Raw genomic sequence first — 12,309 nt, forward strand, 5'->3', positions numbered from 1 at the left:
CATATCAACATATCAACTAGAAGTCTCCACTTCCATGATCAAGACAAATCATCTTAGTTGACACGTTATAGTCTTCGCAGATGAAATGCCCAATTTCATCACCGACTACAAACTATAAATTCTGAGTTTACAAAGAACTTGTGATTTACATCTTCTGTGACTTTTCACATAAATCACATACAATGCATCTCATGGACTATATGATAATGTCCCATATTCATGTTACCATTATTTTAGATAATAATAAAATAACTTTATCAATCACAATATTAAGTCATACATCATGTCATACATAATGTCATACATAATATCATACATAGTATCATACAATAGGATTTAAGGGCACTAATCCTAACAGCTCATACACACCAACGTCTTCAAGACCCTTGTAATAGCACTTCTCATACTTGACAGGTAGACGGATGGGGATGTTATCAGGTATTTGATATTTCAGCCTAAGCGTATTGAAGTGTGGCTATTTGATGCCGGAGATAAAATCGTTCATCGTCCACAAAGGAAGCATGACAAATTCCCTGAAACCGTCAGGGCCTATGATGGACTGGATCGGTGGATTTATACCGTCTAAGTCATCATTTGAGTCATACTTTGACCCGTCCTCATCCTGCTCTTCATCTTCCACATTGGAAGGAGAGCTGGCTGACAGTTCCCTTTCTTCGCTAGAGGTGTCCGGGTCTGCTTGACCTGACGGGAACTCCTCTTTGTAGCCCGCTCCCTCATGTACATAAGACTGACCACTTGACGCCTCACTAGACATCTGACACCTACAGATGATGGGTAAAGGAAACCTAAGACTCTAGATCTATATTGACGATGGACCAACATGCGAAATAAACAGAAATTAATGAATAGAGAAGGTACTTACAGCTAGACGGTACGAATAAACCGACGGACGAAATGAATGGATGATAAGAAGCAGCTTCTGAAGGCGACGGATCATGCGAAGTGGACGGTTGCGCTCTGATCAGCCGAAATTTTTTCCAAAACGTGAAAATGAAAGGGATGGGCAGCATATATAGAAGGAATGGCGCGGAAGACGAAGGGACGCCTCGATTTCGACGAACTATCAATCAGGTTCCGCCACGTGTCCCTTGTGCATGTATGGCTCTGTTCCAACTTGTCAATCACGACACAGCTATCAAGGATCAAAACTAACCGTCATTCCATGAGCCCGTAGAGGATAGGTGATGGACTCATGGAATGAAAGGGAAACTGAAGGGGAATAAAAGTGAATGTGACGGGTTTATTTGAACAGATGTGACAGTATAAGGACGACGGATCCAAGGAGCACTAACCCATAGTGGACGAATGCAAGCAACATGTAGCAGTCATCTTTCCATATTTGGCCCCAAAGGATTCCTAAATGAAGTTGACTTGCGTCTCACGTTAGGTCTAATGTGGCTTTGCTTAATCCCTACATAAGCGTGTATAAAGAGAATTCTTGCGTGACACGCTTAACCCTAACCAAGAGACTCCAATAAGGAAAAGAACTCTAGGGGACATGCAAAGTCGAAGAGGTTCTATCCCAGAAGGAAAGGAATTCGTGGCCAAGGCATGGATGTTAACCCTACACTACTATAAATACCCCAAAACCCTCACAACTCAAGGTACGCATGATTGACTCAACTCTGGCACTCTAGGGTTGTAAAAAAAAGTTCTAACTTGACATTCAGAGGGTTTTTGGCTGACACCACACCAGTGCTCTCTGTTAGGTCTTCTCTTTTCGTTTTGTAGGTATTATTTCGATTTGGGTGTGTGCGTAGCTTATTGGTGATTTTTTGGCATCATCAATATCTTTTGTTATCTGATTATCCTTTTTTGATGCAATTCAAAGTGATTTACATTGTTCTTTAGTTGCCAACTCTTCATTTTCTTATTTGATTGCATTGTCATTTGTTTTGCTAAAGTGTTTCTGTTATCTGTTCCAATACCCAGCCTAAGCAAATCCACAAGATTAAAGATTTCCTTCTCACTGCAAGAAGAAAATGATTAATTATTGGGTACTCTCGGAGTACCATAAATGTATACTCCCTCCTCTCACATAATTGTGAGTCTCACTAATTAAATTTATGGTGGGACCTACAATTTATGTAAGAGGAGGATTACGCATTTATGGTATTCCTAAAGTATTCAATAATTTTCCGAAGAAAAGATGTACGCTCTGCGAAAATCAAGAAGGGCAAGGATGTTGTCAAGTCCAAGGTCCGTTGCTCTAAGTGCCTGTACACACTTTGTGTGTTTGACTCGGAGAAGGCTGAAAGGTTGAAGCAATCTCTCCCTCTTGGTTAGTATGAAAAAATTACTTTTTATTAAGAAGATAGACCAATCCAGAACCGGTCTGTGATTAATGGGCATGCTGGGTGCATTTGGTGTCTTATTTTAGTTTCCTATCTTTCATCTCTAGGTACTGGATTATTCCTATTGACAATTAGCGGATTTTTCCTGGGCTTTCTTGTTTGCAGGTTTGAGCATGCAAGACCTGTGAAAATGGGACCTGGACTAAGCATGTCAAATGGTTACTAGAAAGAATGACATTTTGCTTTAATTTGTGCCTTTTCAAAGTAGTTGAAGTACTTATTTTCTAGTTTGTGCTTGGTCATCCATTAATTGCTAGGTGGATATGACCCCTGAAAAGCATTTGAAAATCTGAACTCTGGAATTTTGCATTATTACAGTTTCCTTTAGACTTTTGTTTGTTTTTTCTGTTTGTTCAATTTATGGATGGTTGAGCTAGATTCTTTTTCTGTACCTTTTCGGTTTGAAATTAGTTTGAGGCTAAGCAATTTCTTCTATTGTTTTGCAAATAGAATGATGCTTATGGGCTGGAATACGTTGTTAGAGGCTAGACTAGCAGCAACAGCAATATAGTGGAATGTTATTGATAGGCCAAAAACGTATTGACCCCTTGTGATGGATTAAATTGATTAATTAGCCAAGTTATTAATTAATCAAATTAACATGCAAACGTGTGGTAGTACAAACAAATCACCAATAAACTAAAGTATGTAGCGGAAAATAAATGACATGGTGATTTGTTTACGAATGGGGAAAACCTACACGGCAAAAACTCCACCGGGTGAATTTAAGGTCACCACTCCTGAAACTCCACTATTATCACAACAAGTGGTTACAAGTAAAGGAATCCCAAGTACCTTACCAACTTACAGTTGAACCCTTACCCTAATACCCAATTGGACTTGTTCTGTAGTGACAGTTTCTCCTTTTGATGCATGACTCCCAAGTACGTGACTAACCAATTACGCGGATCCCAGTACGTGACTTCAATCACCAACTAGAGAAGATTGTTGGCTGCGAAGTTCTTCAATTCATCCACACGATAAAGATCAAGAAGATGCTTGGTTACAAAACCTTACGGTGCAAAGACACAACAACTTCTTCACAAGAGAGATGAACTAGGGCAAGAACTTCATCTCAAGTCACAATTTGCATGAACAAGGATTTCTCAATGCTTGTGCAACTTGCTGCCCTTTGACGGCCCTTAAAATAATCCTTTTATATGTCTAGGATTAGGAGAAAAGAAGGCACAGAGACACATCCACAGATTAGAATCAAAACAGAACTAGGAATTTGTTTTTCTTAAATCTCGACAGCTATAGGTGTTGAGGTGCTGTCGAGCAGCTGTCGAGCCTCGGGGCTGGAACAGCTTCTTAAAGCTCGATAGATGCAGCTGTCGAGCCAGCTGTCGAGCTTTAATGAAGAGCACTTCTAAATTTGTTTCTTGGACAGACTTGCATGGCTTTAACACTTGATCTTGAAACCTTGTTTCTTGAAGCATTAACCTCATCCTAAATCTACTCAATTACAAGTAAAGTGTGTTTTGATAAAGGATTAGCCAATTACATAAATAATGAATGACATATGTTCTAAACAAGTGAAACACATATATCCTAACAGTTATAGTGGCTAGGTTGTTAAGCATGTTGCATACGCCAGACAACTCCGTAGGTGTTGTTGTTTGTTTTAGTGAAAACCTTTTCGTGGAAAATGCTTTCCATTGTAGAATGTTAGATTCCAAACATGCATGTCTTAAGGACTCTAGGTGTTGCTGTTTCCCTCGGTTTTATTTATCTGTGGAAAAGCGTTTCTACAGCACAAAATAATAGATTTTAAGAGGAAAGACTCCTTTGTATAATTTCTGCTTTGAAGCTTTTCAAAGTACACCTGCCTGTGTGAGATGGGCACAAATAAAAGAGTTGGATGAGTGTAAAATGGAGAGACCTTAAGAAATGCTGAAAGTACTGGTTATATTTTTTGTGATAAATGGACGCATTAGATATTAACGGGAAAATTTATAAGTAGGACAGACATGAGACGTTAGAAATATACAGGGGAGGTTTCTTCATAATAAATATTGGCGGCATTAGTTATGGATCCTTAACCTTCTTTAAAATGAATTAAAAAAAAAAAAAACCTTCTTTAAAATCAATTTGTTACTTTCTATACCCACCTTTTTTTTTTTTTTTTTTTTTTGGGTACGGTACCCAGCCATTGATCTAACCATTTATTTCACTTGTTTTCATCCTAACCGTTTCTTTATATTATTATTTGAGAAATGATATGTCCACAACATTTTTACAACAAATCCTAAGTGGCAAGTTGTTACTGGTTGTTATTGTTGGGACAAAAAAGTAATCTTAGTATTAAATTCAAATTTGAACCTATAACAACTAACCACCTATGATTTGTTGTAAAATTATTGTAAAAATGTTGTGGACGTAACACCTCTTTTATTATTTAAGGGCTTTTCCTATTTAGATTCTTCATTTTTTAATTTAAAAATGCCCCTGCATCCTTATGTTTAAGTATAGATAAAACTAAATGATAATTTGGTAAAAATGCAACTCTAACTCCCACTAAAACATTGCCTAAAAAATAGGACCACTCTCCTATTAATTTTTAAATTGATTTATTCACTTATAAATTAAATTTTCAAAATAAAAATTATATATATATAAAATAAAAAAATATTTTCTACAAAATAAGGCAATTTTCGCGTGTGATGGGGCTATTGTAATTTTAATGAATTCCCAGTTACCAGTCATGCAGGTAACACGAGAATAAAACAAACGTTTCTTTTTTCTTTTTACTCTCTCACCTCACCGTCTCGCGTGCTCTCTCTACTTTTCTGCTGCGTTCTTTTAATTTTTCTCCTCCTCATCGTTCTTGGCCAATCTTCACCTCGTCTTTTTACAAATCTCAGGTAATCATTCTTCATACATTTTCCCTGAATTTATCATCCAGATTTGGGTTTTTGAATGAAGGATTTAATTAATGATTTATTTCAATTGAGTGTGTGAGTAGGATAGGTTTTTTCTTCATCCCTTCTCCCTTTTCCCTGAATTTATCGTCAAGATTTAGGCCTATTTGATTGGTTTTTTTTTTTTTTCCTCTCTAGGAATTTTGGAGTAGTAATGTTGTGAAATCTAAATTGAAATTTCGTAATAGGCAGATTCGAATTGCAAATCAAGCTACTTGCTTTGATTTTTCCCCCAATGTAAACCCCATGTGAAAATTTCCCATTGAAGAATCCCACAGCAAGTTTGTAATGTGAAACTTTAATTTTTACGTATTTATTTAATATATAGAAAATTTGATTTCATGACATAAATCTTTGCACTCATTCTGGTTTTTCATTTATGATTGCTAGTGTATCTTTGAAGTTCTAAAATGTGTAAATTAGTCAGTATGGTGCATAGAGATGGAGGATCCCAGTATATGTCATTCAATGATAAATTGACACACATAGTAGTTAGATCTCCTTTAGAGATGTAATAAGTTCTTGACTGTTTTAAGCAAAAAGATTATTTGTAAAAAAAATTTGGTTATTTCTTTAAGCAATTCTTTAAGGTCCCTTGCTAGTATGGTGACTTATGACATTAATGTGATACTCCTTTTATTCGCTTTGGCTCTCTGTTATGCTTGCTGAGTTGGGGAATGTCTTCCCTTATTTGTATTAGCTTCATCTCTAACTTGCTTTTGTAATTTCTTAGTGAGAAAAAGGTGGTAAGGAGCCTTGCAGCTTTGGATATTATTTATGTAGTTAAACGCACATGGCTAGAAGATTGTGATTGTGAAAAGTAAGAGATCCATGTTCTACTGAGATACATAGCCTATGATGTACTTCTTCCAAAAGGTTTGCTTATTTCTATATTAAAAGTCTTGGTTTGTGTGTGTGTGTTTTAAACTTCACATCCTAGTTCAAGCTGGACTTATATCTTTATGTGGGCTGTTTTTATTTCTTTCATTTGTTTGATTGGTACTTGTCAAACTTTTGAGTATGCTATACATTTTAATCTTAACTTGTAAATTGTGATCACATAGATTCTGTTTGCTCCACAAAAGGAGCAATGATTCGAGCAGCCAGCTTAAATCAAAGTAAAAACTCCACAGTTCATCCTAGCATGTCATCTAATCAGGTACTGGGGAATAGGAACTCTGGAATTAGATTGCTGTCATTGGACAAAAACAAAGAAGAGAGGATCAACGTGAACCAAGACAGTTCTCTTAAAGCAACTTCAAATTTTTTTGAGCAAAGTCAACTTCCTATTATAAATGGTAAAGGTAATGGTCAATTGATAGATAAAAAAAAAGGGTCAAAGAAGACACAACAGGATTCAAGTGTTAAAAATGAGAAGCCATCAAGTGTATTCAAGACGAGAGTTTTTTGCTTCTCAAAATCCTTTCCCAAGGATAGGGTAAGTTTTTAAAATTCCTTCAATTTTGCAGTAAAAGAACCATGGCCTTTGTATAATTATCACTATTTAGAAGTTCACATATGTGCCTCTGGTTGTAAATGTGTATGTTAAATTGTCAATGTAGAGAAATGTACACTAGGTATTTTTAATAATTCTTGAAAATATTATCTATGTCATTTGCAACAAGAAAATTTGTGCACTGAATAGGACTTGGAATGAGAAACATGAACCTGCAGTCTTGCAAACTTGCCTGAAACTAAAGGTCTTTGGTTGCTATGTTAAGAATTCTATATTTAATGGTAGAGAACATAATGCTTATATATTAAACAATTTAATTTGGATTAGGCTTCTCAGTTCTTTCCATTAACTTGAAATCAACCTCTTAATATTTTCATCATAATATTTGGTGGAAATCACATTTTCGTCCTTACATTTTTAGGCAATTCCCACTTTGATTCCTAGATTTTATTTTTACCGCTTTTAGCCCCTATCTTGAAAAACACTTCCTGTTTTGGTCCCTATCGTTACATCAGAGACGAAAAATGGACACGTGGCAAAAAGCAGAATTAAAAAAAATTTATTTTATTTTAAAATAAAATAAAATTTTAGTTATAATTTAATTATTTAAATAATAATTGTTCTTCATGTTCTTCCCCAAGAACATGGTTGCCTAGAAAATAAGAAATTCTACATTTTCTTCTCTTTTATTTCATTTTCTTAGGATCCAAACAAGCAAAAACATATACAAACCCAGATGTTTCTCAAAAAAAAAAAAAAAAAAAAAACCCAACCCAGATTTAAATACAAATTCAGAGTTAAGTAGTCCCACGTATTATTATCAACCCAGAGTTAGCAAAACAATGACATTGAGCCAGACATCGGTGAGGACTAGAGCGACGATGGTGATGATGGAGAGCAAGGCCAAAATGACGCGGTCGTCGACAGTGATGTGGAAGAGGAGTGGACGGTCGCGGAGGAAGTAGAGGAAAGACCAGGCGATGTAGATGGCGAGGAAGACGATCATGGAGATCGGGTGCCAGAGGAGGCTGAGATCAAGGTTGCGCTTGACGTGGGCGGTGGCTTTGCTGAGTGTGTAAGGGCACGTGAAGGAGGAGAATGGTTGGATGAGCTTGTGCCATGGATGGCGTGTGGCGAAGACGGAGCGCGCGGCGGCGGTGTTGGTGTTGGCGGTGGCTTCGCTGAGTCTGTAAGGGCGCGTGAAGGAGGAGAATGGTTGGATGAGCTCGTGCCATGGATGGCGCGTGGCGAAGATGGAGCCCGCAGCGGCGGTGTTGGCGGTGGTTGTAGATGTGGAGGGAGGTGTGTTGTAGTATTCTGGTGATGACTGTGAAGAAGACATTACTAACCTTTTTTGTGAATTTGAAGAGAGATTCCAAAATTCCAATCCTCAAATTGAAAAGAAAAGAAGCACAGAGCAACGGAGAGAGATTGAGATTTGTGGTTGTTTTATTATTATTATATTTGAGAATCTGTAAAATGTGGAAAATGGACTGCATTTTCCTTTTGATCATGGTTTTGTATATGTTTTTGCTTGTTTGGATGCTAAGAAAATGAAATAAAACAGAAGAAAATCTTGAATTTTTTATTTTTTGGGCAACCATGTTCTTGGGGAAGAACATGAAGAACAATTATTATTTAAATAAATAAATTATAACTAAAATTTTATTTTATTTTAAAAAATAAAATAAAATATTTTAAATGTTTTTTTAATTCTGCCGTTTGCCACGTATGCATTTTCTGTTTCTGATGTAATGGTAGGGACCAAAATGGGAAGCGTTTTTCAGGATAGGGACTAAAAGCGGTAAAAATAAAATCTAGGGACCAAAGTGGGAATTGCTTGAAAATATAGAGACGAAAATGTGATTTCCACTTTTAATGATAGAGAACATATTGCTTATATATTAAACAATTTAATTTGGATTAGGCTTTTGAGTTCTTTCCATTAACTTGAAATCAACCTCTTAATATTTTCATCATAATGTTATATACACATACACACATAGAATCCACCTAGATTTGGGGCTTTAGTTTGTGTGTATCTTAATTAAAGTTGGCATTATAAATTATCAGATAAGATTCTACAGATTGGTTTGAACACTGGAAGTAGTTATGGATATGTTGTAAGATTTTAGAAGAAAAAGTATTTGTTGGCTTGAGAACTTGATTGCTCTTTCTACACTTACTAGCATGCATTTTTTGGGTTTTGCTAATTGTTTCTGATTCTCAATATTTTTTTTTGGTTGAATATATTTTTTATTATGTTCTTTCATTTTTTTGGTATGTAGTAATGAATTTGAGACCTGTATTAAATATTCAAATGTGTTTAACTGTTAGCTATGATCTCTTCTCTCAGAGGGCAGAAATTGTTCAATGGGTAATTTAAGGAGGAGGAAAGGTGGTGGATGATCCTGTGAAACAAAATATGCACTTTACATTTTCTACACGTGTAGATGGACAGTGAAGCCAGTCATCAACCAAAGCTGGAAGGTTTAAGGACAAGGTGGACGCCATCTATCAACAAGATATTTGCAGACTTGGTTGTTAAGTATATACAACTTTTGAAAGAGCAAATTAGTTTTAGTTGTTGAGAAAATGTAGCTACAGTGTATGGATTCTAATGTGATATTATAGAGTTTTTAGCCAAAACAAAGTTATTAGCAAAACTTGATTCTATGGTGAAACTTGATTCAACAGCGAAACTAAATTAATTCATGCTTGGACTTCATTTGTATGTTAAAAGTTAAAACTATGACATTTTTTGTTGAAACTATTAATTTTTAATCTATAGTATATATTAAAATGTTGCTATAGGGGATTTATTGAGATTTTGGCAGTTTAAACAAAAACTAAATAGAAAACTAGTAGAACTTGAGTCTACAGAACTCAGTTCCATTAGGATAAAAATAAAAATATATAAATAAGTAGAACTCGAGCCTATAAAGCTCAAGTTCAACTAGGATGAATTAGAAGAATTCGAGACTGTTCAACTATACTTCCTCATGGATAATATTTCACATCAGCTGCTGCTAGCACATGGAACTCAAGTCATAAGAGAGAGGGCTTGTGATGGGCTACATTTTTAGGGAACATTTAGCACTATTTCCAAGCATAAATTTCCCAACATTGTCACCTTTATATCTCTATCTCTATCTATTTCTCTTTCGATTTCCAATCCCCTACCCTACGATGTCATATGCGGATTCATGCTTGGTCAGACAAGCCTGATACACGTTGCAATTGATGACAACAGTAGAGCTGGAGTGAGAGATCGACGGAAACCTTTGCTCTCAGAATTAGGCACGGCAGAAGTGAGGATGAACTTTGCAAATTTTGGGTTTTCTATACTTTAGATTCGAGTTGTATCTTCTTTAAAGAAAATACTAAAATGAATTAATAAACATAAAATCTGATGTGATGTTTAATTTATTGATGTGGCATTGCTATTTTAAGGATTTTATTTGCGAATTAATGATATGGTATAATCCCAACCGTTTAATTGAAAATGAAGAGTCAAGATAAAGAGAACTCTATACGGTAGAGTACCTTATGAACTCTAAAAGATTTTAATCCTACAAAGTCATTTTAGTAATTTCTTAGATTTTAGGATCATTTTTTAGGTTTTAGGGCCATTTCAATCATATTAAAGGTTCTATGGGTATTTTGGTTTTTTTTTGGTTTTTTTTTTTTTTTTTTTTCTCCAACTTTCAAGTGCATTACAATCATTTTTTAGGTTCTAAGGGTATTTCAGTCACTTTTTAGGTTACAAGGTCATTTCGGTTATTTTTTAGGTTTTAGAGAGTAAGAGAGATATCAGTGCTTCCATGACACTAATATGTCTTCAACAAAGAAAACATTTCATTACTATTAGGGCTCTTTCAAACTTAGCTGGTGGAGGCTTAGTTGACTCAAATGAGGTCGACACTTATCCTTATGGTCGAAATGATAAACTACGAAGGGAAAAATTATTTGGATAAATTTTTTTAAAAGGGTCTACTTGTTCGTTTTTGGTAAAATTGGTCAATTGTACTTAATTGTTTTTGGCTTTACTATTGGTAATTTTTGTTGTTAGGCTAATTTTTTGGGATGTTTATTTTGTTTTAGATTTTAGATCTAATTTTTTTTTAATATCTTTTGAAATGAGGAAAATGCTAGAACTACAAATTTTTTTAAAAATTGCTGTTGTGATAAGAGGTTATTAGTAAGTAAAAAAATAACTTTAGTGGTGGGCCCAAATGTAAAAGTATAGTAAGATGTGATATTGGTACTGCCTAATGTGACGATGAAACTATCAAATATGAGAAAAAAAAGGGTACCATTGAATGTGACCAAAGTACGATCAAATGTGACAATGAATGTGACAATGAACCATCAAATGTGAGAAAAAAAGGGAACCACCAAATATAACAAAAGAATAGTTACATGTGATGTTAGAACTGCATAATGTGAGGATGAAACCGTCAAATGTAAGAAAAAAAAAACCATTGAATGTGACAAAAGTACAGTCACATGTGATGTTGGTACTGCATAATGTGAGGATAAAACCGTCAAATGTGAGAAAAAAATGAGCGAACCACTAAATGTGACAAAAGAATTGTCATATGTGGGGTTGGAACTGCATAATGTGAAGATGGAACCATCAAATGTGAGAAAACAAATAAGGAAAACACCAAATGTGACAAAAGAACTGTCACATGTGAGGTTAGAACTACATAAGGTGAGGATGAAACCGTTAAGTGTGAGAAAAAAATAATGGAAGAACCAAATGTGACAAAGAATTGTCACATGTGATGTTGGAACTACACAATGTGAAGATGAAAACATCAAATGTAAGGATTTAGTAACCTGGTTTAACAGGTTGTCTACTAGTGGGTACCATACCCCCCCAAAAAAGGGGGGTATGGTAGAATTACCCGTCATTTTACTACTCCTCTTAGTGTTAATATGGTCTTTCTCCAACTGCTTTTAGCCCTTCAAGTTAAATCAATGCACTCTTTCTTACTGGGCGTTTCTTATGCACATAACCAAATCATTTGAAACCACTTTTATCATCACTGAATTTCTTCATTTCCAATTATATCTTTTTGTGTATTTTCACCTTTCATCTTATAGTCTCATTTTATAGATATGTTGCTTTTTATCGGCCCATTTAATAACATAGAGCATAATTGATCTTAAATCTTAGAGCAGTCTAGAGTCTCTAGACATTAGAAACATCAAAAAACATAAAACATGATAGGTAAAAATAGGAGATAGAAGGACCCACCACTCAACCTCCTTTCTAGTATTTTTCTAGTAGTAAAATCCATCGACTCTGGCAAAACAAAAAATTTGTCATTTGTGTGCATTAATGTAACTTTATGCCTTTTGTTAATGTTTATTATATTTCAAAATGAAAAAAAAAATTATGTTGGGAAATTTAGATCCTGGTTGATACAATTAACAAGTTTTAAACCCAAGTTGTTAATTAGATTTATTATGAATAAACTTGTTAAAAACAAAAAAACATCAATATCATGTCAAAATCATATGCAGCGAAAAAGTAAATAAGACAAAA

The 12,309-nt window shown here is 35.0% G+C and overlaps 1 long non-coding RNA gene and 1 pseudogene across 1 annotated transcript; both read left to right on the plus strand.

The window, feature by feature from the left end:
- The first annotated feature begins 1,042 nt into the window (after positions 1-1,042).
- On the plus strand, positions 1,043-2,503 carry LOC142644237 (large ribosomal subunit protein eL38z/eL38y-like; annotated as a pseudogene).
- Positions 2,504-5,098: 2,595 nt separating this feature from the next.
- LOC142642086 (uncharacterized) lies at positions 5,099-9,480 on the plus strand. The gene is made up of 4 exons (XR_012845582.1): positions 5,099-5,239; positions 6,030-6,172; positions 6,361-6,734; positions 9,109-9,480. It is a non-coding gene; the product is annotated as an uncharacterized LOC142642086 (long non-coding RNA).
- The last annotated feature ends 2,829 nt before the right edge of the window (positions 9,481-12,309 follow it).

The sequence above is a fragment of the Castanea sativa genome, chromosome 7, assembly GCF_040712315.1.
Source record: "Castanea sativa cultivar Marrone di Chiusa Pesio chromosome 7, ASM4071231v1".
Lineage (NCBI taxonomy): Eukaryota > Viridiplantae > Streptophyta > Magnoliopsida > Fagales > Fagaceae > Castanea > Castanea sativa.